This window comes from Rhea pennata, chromosome Z, assembly GCF_028389875.1.
Source record: "Rhea pennata isolate bPtePen1 chromosome Z, bPtePen1.pri, whole genome shotgun sequence".
NCBI classification, from domain to species: domain Eukaryota; kingdom Metazoa; phylum Chordata; class Aves; order Rheiformes; family Rheidae; genus Rhea; species Rhea pennata.
In genome coordinates this window covers 22,547,059-22,567,557 of record NC_084702.1, presented here as the reverse complement: position 1 = coordinate 22,567,557, position 20,499 = coordinate 22,547,059, and positions in this window count along the sequence as shown.

The window sequence follows — 20,499 nt, the reverse complement described above, 5'->3', positions numbered from 1 at the left end:
ATAAAGAAACTCCACCTACATACAAATGGGAAGAAAATATGATTTTCTTTTCATGCTATTGCAGAGACCTAATCTCTATTACTTATTCAGATATAGGTCTTAGTAACACCTACAGGAGTTTCATCTGAGTAATGAGGCAAAAATGAATTCCATAGAGCTCCAGGTTTGCTATTTTAAGTGCACTTTTCTCAGTAGCTTTCCTTGCACGTATTTTGCAAATCATTCCCGCACTCTATCATTTGACTAGATCATCTAAGATAACTCATATGTATTAGGTAATTATTAAAGAAATCTTCTGGATAACTCAGTGGTTAAGCCACTGAGCTGGGGTTTAGGCATCAGGATGACTGTTGCATTATAGACTTCCTGCAAAACCCTGGACAAGGCATTGTGGTGGGATTCATGCCACCTATCATGAGGTGGTTAAAAATGAAGTTTCTGGTGTGAGCAAGCTACTTAAAGCTCTTTATTCCATGGAGAGAGAGTGAAAAACAACTTCAGAGGAGGATTTCTCTTGTAGAGCAGATGCTTCCCATCATTAGGATGAATTGCTGCTGAAAATGCTCACATCTTCCTCATGTAATAAGGACAACTAGGTTTCATGACACTCCTAAGTTTTGAGCAGCTGATGTAAGGTGAATCCTACCCTTAGTTCTCCCTGTCAGTTAGGAGTAGGAGTGCTTTGGTCATGTGTGTATGCTCCGATAAAGCCTGTCATACACGTAAATTTGAGCCAAGCACCTAAGACAAACTAAGAATTGTCATTTGAGTGCAAAGCTGCTGGACAAAGTGATGTTTATATGTACAATATAAAACAGTGCGTGATAACTATTCGTGGAAGGTAGCTGTCCTTACATGCTTTTCGCTCTCCAGCTCCCATGGCAATGCTTGCAAGCTTTCCTACAGAAGGGGACATAAAGCTACAGATTTTATGAGCTATGTTAACTCTGTGCTGAGAAGAGAGATCAGCCTTCAGATTGCCTAGAATCCCTTAATGCATTAGATTCACTTAATAAAACTCCCTATAGCATAAAAAAAGTTCTAAGATTCATAAAGCTAATGGGCCAGGTGATTTCCTGTGCAGCCACACATAACCCCTTGGTTTCGCCATGTGAGTTTGGGGCTCTAAGCATTGAGGAGACAGGCAGGTGAGCATTTGTGCTCCGTAGGCAGCAGAGGTGATACGGGATCATCTTGTTCATTTCATTTCCCTGAATCTCTGGATAGCAGAGCAAGTGTTGCTGGTGAACATGGGAAGCTCTAGCGATTGCCCCAACAGCTGATCCCATCTAAGTAGATGAATTGCTGTCCTCTGCTGGTAAAACATGGCATTTTGTGTAGGCTTTTTACAAGACACAATGCCCTGGAGAGGCTGGAAACAGCTGGAACCTTGCTTCCCTGTTTCTGATTCTATACATGCACCATCCCACGCTGAGGTTGCTGAGAAGGGTAGTTTTGCATAGCCAATTTTTGCAGAAAAGGCAAGCCACAATGGGCAAAATGAGTTTCTGGAAGAGAAAAACATCCAAAGGCAAGGATAGAGAATATGTAATTATACAGGAGCAGTCACATCATGAATTACGTCTGGGCACCATGAAATTAGTAGTGCCTCTTTACACTTTGTTTGTTTTGCATCTGTGTGTGCATTGTTGCAAAGCCAGAATAATGCATGGTTTTGCAAGATTAGTAACACCTAATATCTTGGTACAGAAGAGCTTGTATGAGGCATTGCTTTGCTATTATTCCAGACCAAACAGAACTAGTGCAAGAATCAGCCAGCAAATGTGGGTCTGAAATTTAGCCCTGCTAGTATGCTCTGGTGCACAGCTGGGCAAGGTACTGCTTTTTGCTAGTTCTCTGTCTAAAATTATGAATTGGCCTCTCAAGCCCCCATAGTATGTTTATATTTGCTCAACTGCTCAAGTCAGGGTGACTGGAGTTTCTTGTCTGCTAAAAATCCAGCAGGAGACAAGCCGTTCATTGGACTCAAGAAAAAACTTGACTGTAGTAAGTATCATGCCTTTATCAACAAATAAACTGTCACACATGGTTTTAAGGTATGCATACAGCCACCATAAGAAACTATCAGGAAGTTTAGCCTCCAGATACAGGCATAGATTTTTGTAGCAGAAAAATGTATACTATTTCTTTTAAAATATAAAGCTATCACATTGCTTAATACCATTTATAATAATCATGCTCACAGATTTCAAGGGTGGTGCTATTAAATGAAAACCATTTCTGCCTCCAACTTTAGGAGCTAATTTACCAAGAACAGATGAAGGAGAACTGGAATCTTGTGACACAGCATAAGAACAAATGTTGTACATATCAGTTCAAGAAGATGTCAGGCTGTACGGTAATTTTATGGTGTCTTTTCCTTATGTTTGCAACCAGGAATGCTGATACTACTACATACCATTCAGGCTGAAAACAACTGATTACTACTGCAATCTTACAACATATTAATCTTCTCTAGTTATGGAAAAGTGCCCATGTTTTATAGACATCTTGTGCCATAGTCACAGATAGATCTAAATGGACTTTTGACACTGCTAAGCTTCCTTTAATCTTGCTTCCAGATTTGCACAGATCATGCAGCGTATATTGAATGCCACAGGTTATCCAGGAACATCATGCTAGCAAACCTGTTCTGACACTGCTGAGCTGTTTGAGAGCATGAGTCCAGGGGAGCAAACCTCATTTCACAGAAGCTCAGATTCATCTCTTCTAACTTGGGATGTTTGTGCTCTAATGTGCCGGCTCATGCTCACTTAATAGCTGTGAGAGAGAAATAGATGTCATTAAGGCATAATATATCTCCTATTAGAAGAAGTAATCCAACACAGATCAGATACATTATGCTGTAAGTGCTTCTTTCTCTCTATGTAAAGGTATCCTGAGTTGAGTGTTTCAAAAGTTGATGTCTACCATATAAACACATATGTTTAATCAGGTTAATCCCACCCGGAAGAATGAGGTGGCTATTATTTATAGGCTAAAGGTAATAGATGGAAAGCATAAATGGCTTGAAGACAGAGAATTAAGAATCCTCTTTAACTGAAAGGCATGAAGATATTTTAACACTTGGAAGAGCAATATGCACAGGTCCTTCATCTAATTTTTAGATAACTCATTTTCACAGAAGTACTACTATGCCTCCCTCTCTGTATTTCTGTTCTTGAGGAAGAAGTATCCTTCTATCTTCTATTTCATAAAATAAAATGTGTTCTGTCAACCATTCAGAGAAATTGGAGACAATATTATTCTGACTTTGCTCTGCAGTTTGCTGTCTCTCATGCTTGTTTCTCACAAATGTATACTCCACTGAACATAGTGTTTCTCTAGAAGTATTCTGGTTCTTTAAATCCTGAAAGTACCTGAATTTTGTTAAATAATTTATCTTATTAAATATATTTCAATTTTCAAAAGAAAAAAAAAGTTTAAGAAAAGGAAAAGGGCATTCTGCTGCATGTTACTCTTTCCAAAATGTCTTTTTTATCACATCTTAAATATTAGTATCAAATTCTGATTTTGTTTCTGTGAATGACACTGCGAAAGTTCCTGGAAACCAAAGCAAGATATTATGATGTATCATTTTGTCTACATTTTCTCTCACATACAAGCATTCCTTTTCATGACTTTTACTATTCTAAAATAATTTATTCATATGACGTTACAGGTGTAAGATCTTTGAGTCTGTTGCTGACACTCCAGCCTCCAACCCTGCTTCTGTCCATCTGTTCTTTTTTCCTCTTGTTCCAGCACTCTCCTGACTTCTCCAGGACACTTAATGGTCTGCCCACTGATTGTGATCTTCCAGGTTATTTATTCTGGCTAGGTATGTATGTGATGGGTAATCAACATTCCTCAGGGCAAAAGTAATGTCTTTTCTCAGTGTACATCATTAGTTTTATCTCTGTTCAAGATGAGAAAAATACAGTTTGTTAAGAGAGTAAATTTGTTCAGATTTGACATAACTTCTTTCCACTACTTTCCACAAGTAGGCACAGGGCTGTACTGGGGGGCAGTGCTGTGCGAATCATCTCACCACAGCACTGTGCACAGCCACTGCGCTAGGGGAAAGGGAAGCAATGATGACCTCCAAATGGACCTCATTCTATCCACAAACAACCTGTGAGGACTGTCTTCTCAGCCTAAAGCAGACATGTCCTGTGTCTACATGCTCCTCCCTTTCTGCCTGAGATCTCCCCAGCTATGTCATTGAGCAAAGTCCCGAGAACGGTGTATTTTTTACAGCATGTCGCAGGTTTTCAGCTTGGCATTCTTTGGTTTAGCCTTTTCTGCTCATGAGTTCCACTGCAACCTGTGCTTCGCCCTGCCGCAGAGCAATCTCAGACAGCCTCAGACATGCAGCTGCTCAAAAAAGCAACAGGGGCTGGTCCTCACATATGCTGAGAAATAAACAAAGAAATCAAAGATAAAATGATAAGTTAATAGCTTTTGCAGTTATAAAATGGCTTGAATTCCTCTTTGTAAGAACATGCTTTTGATGTTGCTGAAGGTGATGGGAATTTTACGCTTGCCAGCTTCTTGCGAAAGTCATCAAATATAGATTAATATAGTGTGTTTTATTGTTATGGTAAGACTGGCCACTCGAAAAAATCCTGGTCAGCTCCCAAGATTTGTTACATGTTCTTCTGCTGCCCTTGATTACAAAGGGTATTTGCATAACAATGCGTGGCTGGATTATGAGCTGGTACTGGCTTGTATATTTTTATTAAGGAGATCACAAAGATCAGAGGAAAACCATAATTATCAAAATATAGGGCAATAAGGCTGGTGGGATTAAATTGTTTGTGAATGTGAAAGTCTGAGTTCAATTTCCTGCTCTGTGCTTGGCTTGAGGCAGTTTTCAGAGCATCTCTTGATCTCTAGGACTGGGTTTCATCGTCTGAAAAATGGCCAACAAACTTATTCCAGTAGCCAGTACTTCTGGATATGTCGATGAAAAATGTATCAGGCCCACTCCAAAGCACAGTAAAGTCGAAAGCAGGCTCTCCATCCCCGTGTATGAGGAACATTTCTATTTTCATTGCACTATGTCAATATATATATTTTATATATACATACATAACTTGATTTTATGAACATGGTGTTATTCCATATATAGAAAAAGGAAAGGGATATTTTATTGTTTGTAAATCCAGCTCTTTTACTCAGGATGTTTTATGGCCTGGCTTATTTTCTGGAAGAATGTCCCAAAGAGTTTTCTGAGACAAAGTCTTTATGAAGTGTACTGAACAATTTACGTTGGATTCCAGAGCTTGTAAAATAGTGAGTCTAATCATAAGCAGAGTGAGAATATAGACATTTCTTTGGGCCTGTGTCCAGCTATGACTTGGAAGTAGAATGTGAGAAACATCTGGAGAGGATGGTGGGATTTTTCATCACTATGTCAGTGACAAACTGCCTCTTTGAAGGTGTTTCATCAAAATAGGTGATGACAAAAGAAGGGTGGGGGCAGAAGAGAAGGCTGAAAGAAAGCTTTAGGTTTTGCCTTGGTAGAGCAGTTGTGTTCTAAGCATTAATTTTAACTGCCCTTTTATTTGTCTCTGCAGTAAAATAAAATGTGGGTGGGCAAAATTCTTCCCCCACTGAGGAGACTCTATAGCCTCTTTAGGTTTTTATGGGCCTTAATATTCTGTTCCTCTTTACAGAGTGACATTTTATCTTTCCTCCGGCACAGGCAGAACACAGTCTCTAAATCTTCCTCCTTCACCTTTGAAAATTTACAGGGGCTTTCAGGCAGGCTTGCATGAATGCCATTGACCTCTGTGGCCTATGTTATTGACCAGAACACAGAATCTTCTGCCCATGTTATATATGCTTCCTTATATCCCTGAAAGAGAAGGAAATGACTCTTAGAATGACCAAGACCACAATAAAACCTGGAGATAGTTTCCCAGTTCCCCCTGCAATGTTGGGCTTTGCAAGAAGATAACAGGAGGGATCAAGATGCTCGTTAAGGAGCACTTTGAATTCTTTGATTAGAAAGGCATTACTTTCCTGATGATCTGCTCAAATAGCAACACCATTTGCAGTGAAGGTTACTTGTGTTTTACAACAGTGAAGAGGGCTCTTGAAAAGTAACCCATATCATTAAATGGGTTACACAGTGGTAACATGCAGATCACTAGAAAAGATAACCCTTTACAAGGTAGGATTTGCTGTGGATGTTTTTTAAAACAAGTCTGAAATATATGAAGTCCTACATGTGCTACCACCTCTTCAGGAACACCAGCTAAGATGTTACCTGCTCCCTTCCTTCATCCCTTTCCCAAGAGTTCACCTCAGTGGCCAATGCAAACTCAACAGGGCTGTTACTGTTTGATTCTCCAAGGAGGAGCTGATCTCAGACAGTTTCAGCTTTTGCTCATGAAATCGGTGCAGCTGAGAATACAAGATACTGTTGACGGATCAGTGAAATAGGTGTTAGAAGTTCTAAGCAGTCAGCTTAAAATGATGGAGAGAAGCTAGCCATGAGTAGTTATTCATAAATTATTTTGGGAAGAAATGCCTTTTAAGCATTTTTTTGTTGACATCACATAAAGTTTGCTAGATCAGGGTATCTTGATGCCAAATAAAAACTACAAAAAAAGAAAATATTCATGAAAAAGTGCATGAGAGCAAAAAAGAGAACAAAGATTTGTATTGTCACAGCAAATTATAAAGAATGCAGTCAAGAACCATTCTGAGTGGAGATGCTGAATCACTATTATCATGGTAATAGTTTTCAAACAATGTGAAATGCATTTTAATATCTCATTAACATGAAATATGTATTTTTGCACAGATGGCTATTTATGTGCGTGTATTTTTATGCCTGTGCATATGTATAAAAGGGCCTTTTTCCATTTTCATTTGGATCATAAATGAGTTTTAAATCACAGGTTTTACAAAATCTTAAAATTGGTCAGGTAGTGTCTTTATCTTTAGGGATCTCTATGTTTAAGTGTAGATAGAGGAAAAATATTTCTCTCATAGGCACAGTGGGTGCAGTGTGTTAGGTCTCCTTTTCTTGGTATCTCCCTGTAAAAAACAATCTCAGGGTTTCAGATTCATGGCTGTAATTGCACCAAAGGGTTGTATGGTTGTGTGCAACTTTTCTCCTTCTCCTCTCCTTTTTGTTTGTCAGGTATTTTGACAGCCCTCTCTTAAGCCACCCTACCCACCGCACACTTTGACTGCTAGATCACCCATCTTCTGTGAAAGCCCATTTTATGTATGTTCGTGCTAGCCTTGACACTTTCCCTGCAGACATCTAAAGACAGTTATCTGAAGGGGCTCCAGAAGACTGGTCCAGTGGCCTTACACCACCTGGATGGCTCACAACAGGAAGATATTTACAAGTGCTCATAAAGTCACGGGAACTTTTTACTCTTCTCCTGGTAGAGATAAGGAGAGAGCCACACACCAACTACCATGTGATCCAAGTCAAGCACAGCCTTAAGTGAATAGCAAGCATGGTCCTTAACTTGATTACAGCTGCTCTAATCAGCAGAACCATTAACCTTTGCACTTTTAGTCTAGCCAGGTCTGCATACCTACGGGCAATGCAGAGCAGCTTTATGAGGCTTTCCAAAGTCGGCCAGCTGCAATCAGTGCGCCTGCACTCCCCAGTCGTGTGGGGGGAGATGGCACAGCTGTGTGGCAGCTTGAGGCTCAGCACTCACTGTCTCAGTCACAGGCATGTTTGAGATAGATACCTCCATCTTGCTCAGTTCTCACAGAGCAATAGGGCCTCTTTGCTGGCATGAGAAGCTCAGCTGCCTGTCCTGCCTTTTCCTTTTGGTCACAGTCAGGTATTGACCCTCCTGCAGAGCCAATAATAACAATAAGGGAATTTGATATCACTTCTTCTGTCCACTACAGTCTAACTTCCATCTAACTATAGTGCATCTAACTATAAACATGCTTCCTGGTAGAGTATATTGAGAAATACGACTAACACATGTACGGAGATGTACTTTTGGTGTCTTTCTTCTGTGCCATCAAGATTAAGGTTAATAAACATCTCTTGAACTAGGAGAGAAATATAGTAAAAATCTACATAATCCCTCAGAACTCAATAGTACTGAATCACCAGTGGTCAGTTGCACTCTAACAATCACTACCTGTGTGTGCAATATGTTAGCTTTAGTCTCAGTGAAATCAGTGTTAACAAATCCATAGGTGTGAGTCTTTAGTTTATAGTGGACTTCCTCTCATGATCTTCAGCTAGCCACTCTGAAGGTACAACCTACCATCCAAAGAGCCATGGACGTTTTGTTTATGTTTTAGACATGCAGAATCACATTTTAGGCGATCCTTGAAGATGAAGACTGACACATTTATTACACAAATAGTTCCAGAGGAAGACTGTATGGAGAAGGGAGGACAGTTTTGAAGTGCTCATGGTAAACTTTCTTTTAAGTCTTGTTCTGGTTTATCTTTTGCCAGGTGTTGAGTGAAATCTCCAAACTAAATTACCTTCTGAATAAGTCAGGACATACATCTGTTTGGAGATAGACTTTCAGTTAACATAAGTGCTCCTTCCTCCCTTCCTCCCCCATCCAATGAATGTGCTGAGTCTTCTCTAAACACAGGGATAAGACATGGAACAGAGAAATCACACAGTACATTTATGCTGACACTTGGGATAGTTTTGACATTCCATTTATACAGAGCTTAAAAAATCTTAGAATCTTAGAAAGAAATCTAGAATCTTAGAATCTAAGAATATCTTAATGCTGTTCAATGGGAATCAAGAAAAATAAAATATATACCTTTCTTATACTGACATTATCCTTGCACAGAGTGGTTGAGCTGGGTTATGAGATGATAACATGCTGCAGAAATCATTGTTCAGCAGAGATGGCTATCGAGTTAAGCTTGTCGGTGATATCTTAAATATATTTAACTACAGTTGTCCGTGGGACTTGCATAGAGTTTACATGAATGACAGCCAGAGTTCTCACACCTTGCAGGCTTGACTCCTGTGTGTATTTTATTATTACATAAAATCATTACCTCATTGTTAAATCAATAATTTTCACAGCACTCCATGTGACTGAGATATGGAAGACTGAGGAAGTGTCAGTTGGATGACGGGACAATGACATGAATCGAGAACTGGCTGAAAGGCAGAGCTCAGAGGGTCATCATCAGCTGTTCAGAATCTAGTTGGAGGCCTGTGGCTAGTGGAGTTCCCCAGGGCTCACTACTGGGTCCCATCCTGTTCAACTTCTTCATCAATGACCTTGATGAGGGGACAGAGTGCCTCCTCAGCAAGTTTGCGGATGCTACCAGGCTGGGAGCAGTGGCTGATACAGCTGAGGACTGTGCTGCCATTCAGAGAGACCTGGACAGGCTGGAGAGTTGGGCAGAGAGGAACCTCCTGAGGTTCAACAAGGGCAAGTGCAGAGTCCTGCACCTAGGGAGGAGTAACCCTATGCACCAGTACAAGCTGGGGGCTGACCTTCTGGAGAGCAGCTCTGCAGAGAAGGCCCTGGCAGTGCTGGTGGATGACAAGCTGACCATGAGCCAGCAATGTGCCCTTGTGGCCAGGAAGGCCAATGGTCTCCTGGGGTGCATTAGGAAGAGTGTTGCCAGCAGGTGGAGGGAGGTGATCCTGCCCCTCTCCTCAGCCCTGGGGAGCCATTTGAAATGCTGTGTCCAGTTCTGGGCTCCCCACTACAAGAGAGACATGCAGCTACTGGAGAGAGTCCAGCGTAGGGCTACAAAGATGATCCAAGGGCTGGAGCACCTGCCCTGTGAGGAACGGCTGTGAGAGCTGGGCCTCTTCAGCCTGGGGAAGAGAAGCCTGAGGGGGGATCTGATCAATGTGTACAAGTACCTGAAGGGAGGGTGTCAAGGGCATGGGGACAAACTCTTTTCAGTTGTCCCGTGTGACAGGACAAGAGGCAATGGGCAGAAACTGAACCACAGGAAGCTCCACCTGAACATGAGGGGGAATTTCTTCACTGCAAGAGTGACAGAGCACTGGCAGAGGTTGCACAGAGAGGTTGTGGAGTCTCCTTCTCTGGAGATAGCCAAGGCCCACCTGGACGCAACCCTGTCTAACATGCTCTAGGTGACCCTTTTGAGCAGGGAGGTTGGACTAGATGATCTCCAGAGGTCCCTTCCAACCTCAACCGTTCTGGGATTTTGTGAGATAAACACATTTTAGCTTTACTATCGCTATCCTGATCACAACAGATCAACTCATACCTTCAGAAGAGATCAATTTCACATCTATATTTTTTAATGCATGCACAGAGCTGTCAAACGTTCAGTTTACAGCTGATCGCAAATATTACTAACACCAGCAAAAGGACTATGTTCTTATACTCTGTACAAAGCATGCTCCTTGTGTTTGCTGCTTGTGCTCCCTTGCAGATTTGACCACATGAGAGCTCACGAGTCTTTCACAGCATGGTGTCTGTAAAAGAAACTTACTTTGTCTGGGGAATTCAATAAAAAAACAATGAGTCATAGAAAATGATAGCACCTTTTAACTAGTATCTCTGCTCCCTTTAACATTGTATTTGCTTAGGAAAGAAACATGCTCTTCCTCCCATTCCTCTAGCCCTAGGTTTTTTTTTAATTACACAACTTTGTTATGAGATAGGAATGCTGAAAATTTATTATCCTTGTTTTGAAACTGCTAGTGGTTTAAATTCTGACTCTGGATTTTGGACCTGAGCTAGTCCTGACCTTGCACATGATATTAAGGCAGTTTTATTGTCTAACTCATCTCTCCAGTCTTCTTCTATGAAATAGGTTTTCTGGGAGGTGCCATGCTGCTTCTCTGATGCAGAGGTTTGATCTGTCTAGTTTATAACTTTTTTCCCTACGATGTTAGTTTATCTGTTTTCTTCCACCCTGCTTGCAATCCCATAGCTGGGAGAATCGGGCCTGCTCCTTGTAGCCTTTAATGCTTTACTTTGAACATATTAATCCTCTGAACTCAAACATCTCCCTGCTGCAGGGCAGCTCTTGGTGAATGTTTTGCATAATCCCACAGGGAATAGTTCAGTCAAGTTTAAGAGACAAATCTAATATTTTGCAGTCTCAAGGGGGAGTGGAGGGAGAGGATCTTACTATTTTGATATTGTTATAACAGCCTTTCATGAAGCGCCAACTTTGCACAAATAGCTATGACAGCTTAACTTGTAGCTGTCCGTGGAGCAGGGATGGCTCTTCCTAATGCATCACTTCTGAAAGACTTCATTACGTAATCTCAGAATCTCAGAATCACAGTATCAGTAAGGTTGGAAGGGACCTCTGGAGATCATCTAGTCAAACCTCCCTGCTCAAAAGAGTCACCTAGAGCATGTTAGACAGGGTTGCATCCAGGCGGACCTTGAAGATCTCCAGAGAAGGAGACTCCACAGCCTCTCTGTGCAACCTCTGCCAGGGCTCTGTCACTCTCACAGGGAAGAAATTCCCCCTGACGGTCAGGCAGAACTTCCTGTGGTTCACTTTGTGCCTGTTGCCTCTTGTCCTGTCACACGGGACAACTGAAAAGAGTTTGTCCTCGTCCTCTTGACACCCTCCCTTCAGGTACTTGTACACATCGATAAGATCCCCCCTCAGGCTTCTCTTCCCCAGGCTGAAGAGGCCCAGCTCTCGCAGCCGTTCCTCACAGGGCAGGTGCTCCAGCCCTTGGATCATCTTTGTAGCCCTACGCTGGACTCTCTCCAGTAGCTGCATGTCTCTCTTGTAGTGGGGAGCCCAGAACTGGACACAGCATTTCAAATGGCTCCCCAGGGCTGAGGAGAGGGGGCAGGATCACCTCCCTCCACCTGCTGGCAACAGTCACCTAATGCACCCCAGGAGACCATTGGCCTTCCCGGCCACAAGGGCACATTGCTGGCTCATGGTCAGCTTGTCATCCACCAGCACTGCCAGGGCCTTCTCTGCAGAACTGCTCTCCAGAAGGTCAGCCCCCAGCTTGTACTGGTGCATAGGGTTACTCCTCCCTAGGTGTAGACTCTGCACTTGCCCTTGTTGAACCTCAGGAGGTTCCTCTCTGCCCAGCTCTCCAGCCTGTCCAGGTCTCTCTGAATGGCAGCACAGTCCTCAGCTGTATCAGCCACTGCTCCCAGCCTGGTAGCATCCGAAACTTGCTGAGGAGGCACTCTGTCCCCTCATCAAGGTCATTGATGAAGAAGTTGAACAGGATGGGACCCAGTAGTGAGCCCTGGGGAACTCCACTAGCCACAGGCCTCCAACTAGACTCCATGCCACTGATGACGACCCTCTGAGCTCTGCCATTCAGCCAGTTCTCAATCCACTTTGCTGTCCACTCATCTAACCCACACTTCCTGAGCTTCTCTATGAGGATGATCTGGGAGACAGTGTCAAAAGCCTTGCTGAAGTCAAGGTACACAACGTCCACTGCTCTCCCCTCATCTACCCAGACAGTCATTTCGTCACAGAAGGCAATCTGATTGGTTAAGCAGGATTTCCCCTTGGTGAATCCATGCTGGCTACTCCTGATCACCTTCTTTATCTCCATATGTCTGGAGATGACCTCCAGAATGAGTTGTTCCATCACCTTTCCAGGGATGGAGGTGAGGCTGACCGGCCTGTAGTTGCCTGGGTCCTTCTTCTTGCCCTTTTTGAAGACTGGAGTGACATTGGCTTTCTTCCAGTCCTCAGGCACCTCTCCAGTTCTCCATGACTTTTCAAAGATGATGGAGAGCAGGTTGGAAACAACATCTGCCAGCTCCCTCAGTCCCCGTGGGTGCATCCCATCTGGGCCAATGGATTTGTGGATGTCAAGCTTGCCCAGAAGGTATCTAATCTTATCGTCGTCTACCAAAGGAAAGTCTTCCTTTCTCCATACTTTCTCCCTTGTCTCCAGGCTCTGGAGTTCTTGAGGGTTGTGGCTCAGGCAGGCTCTCAGCAGTGAAGGGGCAGTACTTATATACTTAAGTACTTATAATACAGTACTTATGCACTGATTTAATGTTAAGCAAGTTCCTGAAACCAAAAGTAAGTTGTACAAGGTTTCTCTCTTGAGTTATAGGTCCAAGGAAATTACTTTTTCCCCTATATAGTAGAGGTCTACTTTTCCAGAACAGTGGTCTACTTTTCCAGAAGAGTATTACAGCTTTAACTGATGTTTCATTTATTAAATAGAAGTAAGTAAATGTAAATGAAACAACCCAATTAGTTTCAGTTTTGCAAGTGTGATATTGCCAGGCACTTTGGTACTTGCTAGCAAAACAAACGACCCTCTTTGGATATGGTCACTATTTACAAGGAAGTGGTTTCAACTTGTGTGTGAAATGATCCTCTCAGAACAATGGCATTTAACCTGAAGCTAAAAAAATGGTCTTTATCATAACTAGGAATAGCTTTGGGCTCAGATGTATAATAAGTAAGTAAATTCGGCATGCTTCCTTTGGTGTAGCAATTTTATGTCATATGTGGTGAAACTGTATGTATACACAGTTTTGTAGGTTTGTTTACCTATTACACCTAAAATGGCGCTATCATACCATCCTACAAAATAGTTTTCCTGTGTTTTGTCTTCATATTTCTGTACAGAAATCAGTATATAATGCCCTCAGTATTCTGTAGTTCTCTTTACTCTCATTTGTGAAATTGAGGCTTTAAACCACCTTTGCACCTTTCACATTTTAACTTTCTTTAGGTTGTTATTTAACATCTGAAACACTGGATTCCCTCCATATGCCTTCTCCTTATTTTTTAGTGTATTTCCACTCTCTGTCAAGGCCTCCTGGCAGGATATGAATTTTATCCATTTCACCTGGTTTGATTTTACAGTGACAGCCCTCATAGGATTTCTGTTCCATTCTGGTTCTCCCATCTCAAAAAGAATACAGTACAGCTAAGAAAAGCACAGCAAAAGGCAGAAAGGGTGATGCTAAGTATGACAGCTTCCACACAACTCTTCACGAGGCTGTTTTGCTCAGTAAAGAGAATTAAAATGAGGTGTGAAAGAAATCCATAACATTATCAGTGCCTGGAGAAGAAACTTGTTTAATGTCTCTTCCAATAATGCAGAGGAGGAACCATCAAATGGAAATAGGAAATAATAGCTTCAAAGTAAGCAAAACACAATCAAATTCTTTGCCTCAAAACATCATGGATACTAGAAGTTTACTCATGGGGGAAAAGAATAAAAGGTGTTATTAAATACCAGCATATTCCATTGAGTTCAGAGGTCTATAAACCCTAAACCTGTGGCCTATGAGTGAGCAATCTGGAGAAGTACCACTACATGCTTGCTTTGTAATACTATTCCTGAGGCATCTACTATTGGTTACACTTACAAAACCAGATAGACCTTTGATCTGATGTGATAAGGCCATTCTTATTTCCTCATGGTCCCCATATCTTGCTAGAAGATCTGGTCAGTTGGAAATGTTAGCTTCATTTTAGGAAGCCAGGGGAAATCTGGTTAATATATAGCTTATATTACTGCAGCTACCAGTCTTTACATACAGGCAGACCTGCACAACACTTTTGGTGCAGTCTATTACACAGCAGCACATATCTTGTGACCAGAGCAGGGTGCAGGGCTCCAGAGGTGGTGCAGGGCTCTTCGTAGGTGTAGTGCCATGGCAGCTGTGTGCAGGATGCCGCAATTCATCACTAGTTTTCACTGCTCATTGGGGTAAATGGGCAACACCCTCGTTGTTGGGAGTGGGAGAAATGCTCTGATCACAAGAGGATTCCAGCCGCTGAGAAATTACAGTACTATGTTTGCATTCAGTGCACATAGCTTCCCATTATTACAGATTTCTCCAATCAGAGGCTAGAGAATCATATATTGTTAACCGAATTCAATGCCAAATAACAGAAAATTTCAGAAATATATCTCCAGGCCAATTTATCATGTGATGTTCTACAGGTCAGTTACATTTTCTGTGAATAGATTAATTCAAAAAAAAAATCAAAACTTGCTCTGTCAGCTTCTGCACATGAAAATGATATATGGGAAGCTCACCATTAAATATGAGCCCAATTATTCTCTGAGTGCAAATGCAAAAACCCTGTTAATGTTAACAGGAGTTATTCATGCTGCCAGGGGAGAGAATAAATCTCCAAAGCTGATGGGATGGGAATCTGGAAAGATTAATCTAGCTGTTCCTGAGTCTGGGCTTTCCTGATCCTCCCCACTGGGTGGTGGTAAAACACTGCAGATACCTGCTGCACGCTTGTGTTTCTGAGGCAGAGGTATCTCTAGAAAGCATCTCACAAGCAGAAAATCTCTTTAGTCTTTTAAGTTCTGATGGACCAGTACATCTTTCCAGCCTGCAGTAATCCCCTTCAGTTGTTTATTTCCCTGGTGACCAAAGGACACCACTGTCTAAAACAGCTGTTGGCTTCATATCCAGTAACACTCCAGTTGCTGGGCATGCCCTTATCTTGCAATTTCTTTCAAAAAGATGAAAGTAAAAAAAAAAAAAAAAAAAAAAAAAAAAAAAAAAAAAAGCAGTACACAAGGGCTTTCCACATGGCACGACCTTCTTCCCCATGCTCTGTCACCAGGCATCCAAGACTTGTATAGAAACAGAATATTCCCTACAGTCTGAGATATTTAGATGTAGAATTATCTAGATCCAGCTTGGACTGTACAACAATGATTTAACCTGTCGTTCAGTGACTCAATGGAACTTTCTTAGAAGCTTTAACCAAAATCCCATGCTTTAAGATTTGTAAAACATACTTTTATTTACTCCTTCCTGACCTGATTCACAAATTCTCATTCTCCTGATTTCTTCAGGTCTCTATCAACATCCTGCCAGGAAATGGTAGTTCAGTATGACCATCACGCTAGTAATAATGCACACATCCTTGTCTAAACCATCCATTTTAAGAAAATATTTTGCCAACAATACTGCCTCTCTGAAAATTACCTTTTGTCCAAAGATAATGTTAAAAGTTTGCAACAGGTAAAGGTAGGTTACAGACCCAGACAGAAAACATGGTGTAAGTGTGAGGTCAACATTTGTGCTACAATTATCTTTTGTTACATGACACAAAGTATTTTACTAAAGGTTCTAGGAAGTGCAATGTGCATTTCCTGTCTGAAATTTTACAGCTTTAGGTTTAGACTTTCACAAGTCACCAACTTACTCTTTCTCCCAAGGTACAGGGCAGCTGAATGCTGCTGGCAGTTTTTGTTAGCCCAATTTGCTTTCAGGTTTGCAGTTGGTAAATACTTGACAAATAAACACTTTTAAATGGCCACATCAATCAGTTGAGGCCACATGCCAGATTTGTTCTGCCTCTATCCGAGGTAACTTAGTACTTCAGTTAAACAAACTAAGCTGCATTATTTCTAGTGGATATTCAGCTACATCAGTTGACCACTGCCTTAAGTGATTACAAGATCACAGCTGAGCCCTACAACAGCTAAGTATCAGATTTCAAGAAGCACAGAAGGAGGAATATCTAAGTGTTAGGATATGCTGCAATTCCCCCTCAGTTAGTCCCAAAGTTAAAGATTAAACTTGCACAGAAGAAGCTAGTTCTAGATCAAGAGCATGCTCTTCTTCACGTATTCAGGTTGTTATTTATATTCATTAGGAAAAAACAGTTTGTTCTACTGTGGTAATTGACACTTCTAGATCAATAGTACAGGCTGAAGCATTGCTGTCTGAAAGCAGCATAGGGCCTTTGCTGGCTGAGAGGACAAGGCCATGTCCTTGTTACGCCCCAGGAAGCGCAATCCCATCTGGCACTGTTTAGCTGAAGCTTTATAGAAAATGATCTGCCGTCTGGCTTCTGAAGTTTGTCCTTTCTAAACAAGACTGAGAAAGAACAGAGGAAGACTTTATCCAGATTTTTTAGTTTTGTACCTTTCTGGATAAAAAGATCTCATCCTTCTAGGCTGATGAATGACTAGGGCATTTCTTGCACTTCAGTCTGAAACGGAGATGAGTGAGGACAGTTATGATGAAGTCTACATAATTGTAAGTGATATCAAGAGGCAGGAATCTATTTTTTTCATACTGAAAGAAAGCAGTAAAACAGGAGGCATCAAACTCAGGCATCACTTAGTAGGTTCTTCCCACATCTCATGAATAAAATTCAGTATGTTTTTTAACGATATTAAGGGCAGACTTAACTCATGGAAGAGAAACCTCCTGAGGACCTCAAACAGGAAGAAAAGAAGTACCTCTGATTAAGTCCTTGAGCACACTGGGGATTCACAGCTGCGAGCTTGCCCTTCCTTGGGCTGCCACCTTCAGCTCAGACAGCTGCTGGGCTAAATGAACCTTTCATGTCATCGTTGCTGTTCTGTTCCTGTGTTACGAGAGAGTTCACTCTGGTACATCTGCTAAAAGAATTCTCTGTTGGCTTACATGCTCTGGCAAATTCTCTTCTCACATTAATATTTTCAGTGAATAACTTTTCTTGTATTTATTGCCATCAGAGAAAGGCAAGAATATTTTGTAAGCTTTCAGAGGCTTGAAAGACTAGTGAGGTAAAAAATGATGCTTCATCAGGCAAACCTAAGATGCTGGATAAGATACATGAGATGGAGGCTCTGTAGCATTCTTAATAATATAAAAGCTTAGATGCAGCATGTACCACCTGCAGTCATGTCTTTGAAGTATTACTTATTAACCATGATCATAAAAAAGTAATTGGCAAGATTTAAAGCATTACTTTACCTACTGATGGGAGAAAACTAGGGCTTCTGAGTTCAATTGCTTGGCACCACAAAACATTTTTCCTGCCAGTACTCTCCTGGAAAACTTGGAAGACACACAGGCTGCTAAACATTACCCTTCAAACCTGCAAATGTTTTACCTACCTGTATTCCTGCAGTGAGTTCCTGAGTCAATGAAAACTGATGGAGAATTGAGAGTATAGAATACTAAAAAATTGTATTTTTTCCTCAACTTAGGATTTTGGAAGCTCTTTGTATATTTTGTTTCACTACCTTAAAGCCATGCACAATAGTCATGTTGTCATCTGGTTGTTGAGCACCTGGCAATAGACTGCACTGAGTCCGTTCTAGCTACTTCCCACCTAATGCCTGGCTGGCTGCTTTACACAAATGCCATATATGCATATGCTGTTACTTGTAGACGCTTCATGAAAGTTGAACTGGTCTGATGTCAGTCTTTAGACAGCCTTGACATATGAGTTCATTCTGCACTGAATATGGTTCTTGCACTTATGTGGTATACGGATCTTTAATTACTATACGGGATCTATCCGGTCGTGGCTCTACTGAAGCCAATGCCCCACAATCCTATTTTCAGTAACCTACTCATCTGCTGATGAAGTGTCCTCCTGCAGCTCTACAAGGCTGACTAAGAGAGCAGAGCTTCCTCTTCCCTTATCCAAGCATTCAGAGGTGTGCTGCTGAAAGACCAGCACAGGTCCTGTCATGGCTATAGGGTTATCTTTTCACATGTGGGGTGCATATCAGACCATCAGAGTCTTCTTATCATCATTATTTTTTTTGCCCTGTAACTCACATTTTATTGGTGCTGCAAGAGAGTTGTTCAGAAGAACAATGCTGCTGGTGGAGGTGGAGGGAAAAACTTGTATCAAGCAGGCAAAAAAAATGTAGGTGGTTTATTGGTATATTTCCCAGACCAAATGTGGCAGTGTAGGCATTTCAGCTGCAGAACGCATCAGCTGGAAGTAGCCTCTTGTGGCAATGCCAGTGTTGTCCTCAGCCACTCTGCAGAAACTGGGCAAATCACTCAGCAGCCTCTGTTCCCTCCGAATAAAAATGAGCACCTTGGAGCCTTGATTCACCTCCACACACACTGGGCAGAAAGAGAAATTGTGGATAGTGTCAACATTTATTGATTAATTAGTTAACTTTTTAATCAAGACCTGAAAAAACATGTGATTGTATTTGTTGTCCTGTTGCTGTCTGAGTCCTGAGCACTTTAATCAGAGATGCTCCCCTCAGAAAACTGCCTGGTATGAGGTAGCTGAGCTCCAAACTGCTGTGCTAATCAGCTCCCAGTAATCACTGATGTGTTGAAGTGTTCAGACTTCTCCCATTACTTCAGCTGTGAGAATGTGCAAGATGCTGCTTGAACGAGAAAGAAAACAGTTAAACATACTGCTGTGGTATAAAATGGTTGCTTCCCACATTCTCTTCTACTCATTCCCAGTGGAATTGTAAAAAGTCTATCATCAACCCCATTTTTTAGCTCAGTGCTCAATTATTAAACATATTATGTACCTGGACATTAACAAACAGCAAAAAATGGTTGAGAAATAAGACTTACACAAACACATACACAAACATTATAGTTTTTCAGTTATTGAAAAGGGAACTTTCTGGGTTTTTTAGATGAAAGAGAAATACAGTGTTATTTTAAAAATAAAAGCTTTCTCATCTTATAAGGCTTCAGTTCTGAGTATAGGAAGAATCATTACAGAGGGATGGCATGCGTCATGAAACTGAATTTCCTCTTCATAAGCCTTCCCTCTAAGAGGCTTTTCTAAAATATAATGTTAAATCATGCAGTGCGTGGAAATGCTAATAATTCTGGTGCCTCTCACACCGGAGGTACATCTGCACTGCAGATCCAAGGCGCGACTGCTGTTCATATAGTCTGTCTCCTTTGGAAAACAGTATAGCTGCAGCAGCATAGATCTCAGAGTAAGATGCATTGCATAAGTAAAACCCAGAGTTGAAATCTGCAATACCATAATGGTGCTGCTAATGGTCTCCAAAACATTTACTAAGTGCACATTTATATAAATTGCAAAAATATTTCTGGACACTATGAACTTAGAGTACGAGCAATTTTAAGTTATACTGGGCTAAGAGAAAGAGAAAATGGATCATAATTGTGCCAGGAGGTTTGCTAACGATGTAAGCGGCATTGCAGAATGGCATTCACTCTGCCTCCCTGCTGCCCACTCTGCCTGCTCTGAGGTCCCCCAAAAGAGCCCAGCATACCCAAAGGAGAACCGCAGGAAATGCTGGGGCAGGAGGGAGAGGTGCCTTCCAGTAACAGGTGAACCAAGGAAAGAGTAAAACCCCTAGAAGTGAGCTGCCTTAAAAGCCGTTCAAACACATGCTGTGGACACCTTTCGAAGAGGTGAGCTTTTAGTGAAAAGCTGGCAGCAACAGCAACAAAATAGTGGAGTAAGTTATTAAAAATCATATGTATTTCATACTGCTGCCCCCGGTGCTGATCTGAAACTGGGTGAGGATTGGTGGCAGCTCAAAATCCAACTGGGCCATCGCCCCAATTAGCCTGCATTAACTTGCACACCACTCCCAAAAATGGCTTGTGATGCCAGTGCTGAGCTATGCATATGAGAGGATGCCTGAATTATACAACACTTTTGAATCCAATCTGTGCAATCAGGGAGGAGGAGGAGTTATATAAGCTTCCTCTTCCTGACAGAGGAAGAAGATGTTCTTAAGTACAGTTCACACGAGGACAGGTTCCTTACAAGAGTGCACTGAAGGGCTCCCTGACAGAAAGGTGCAGAAAATCAATTGCCAGTTTTCTCTGC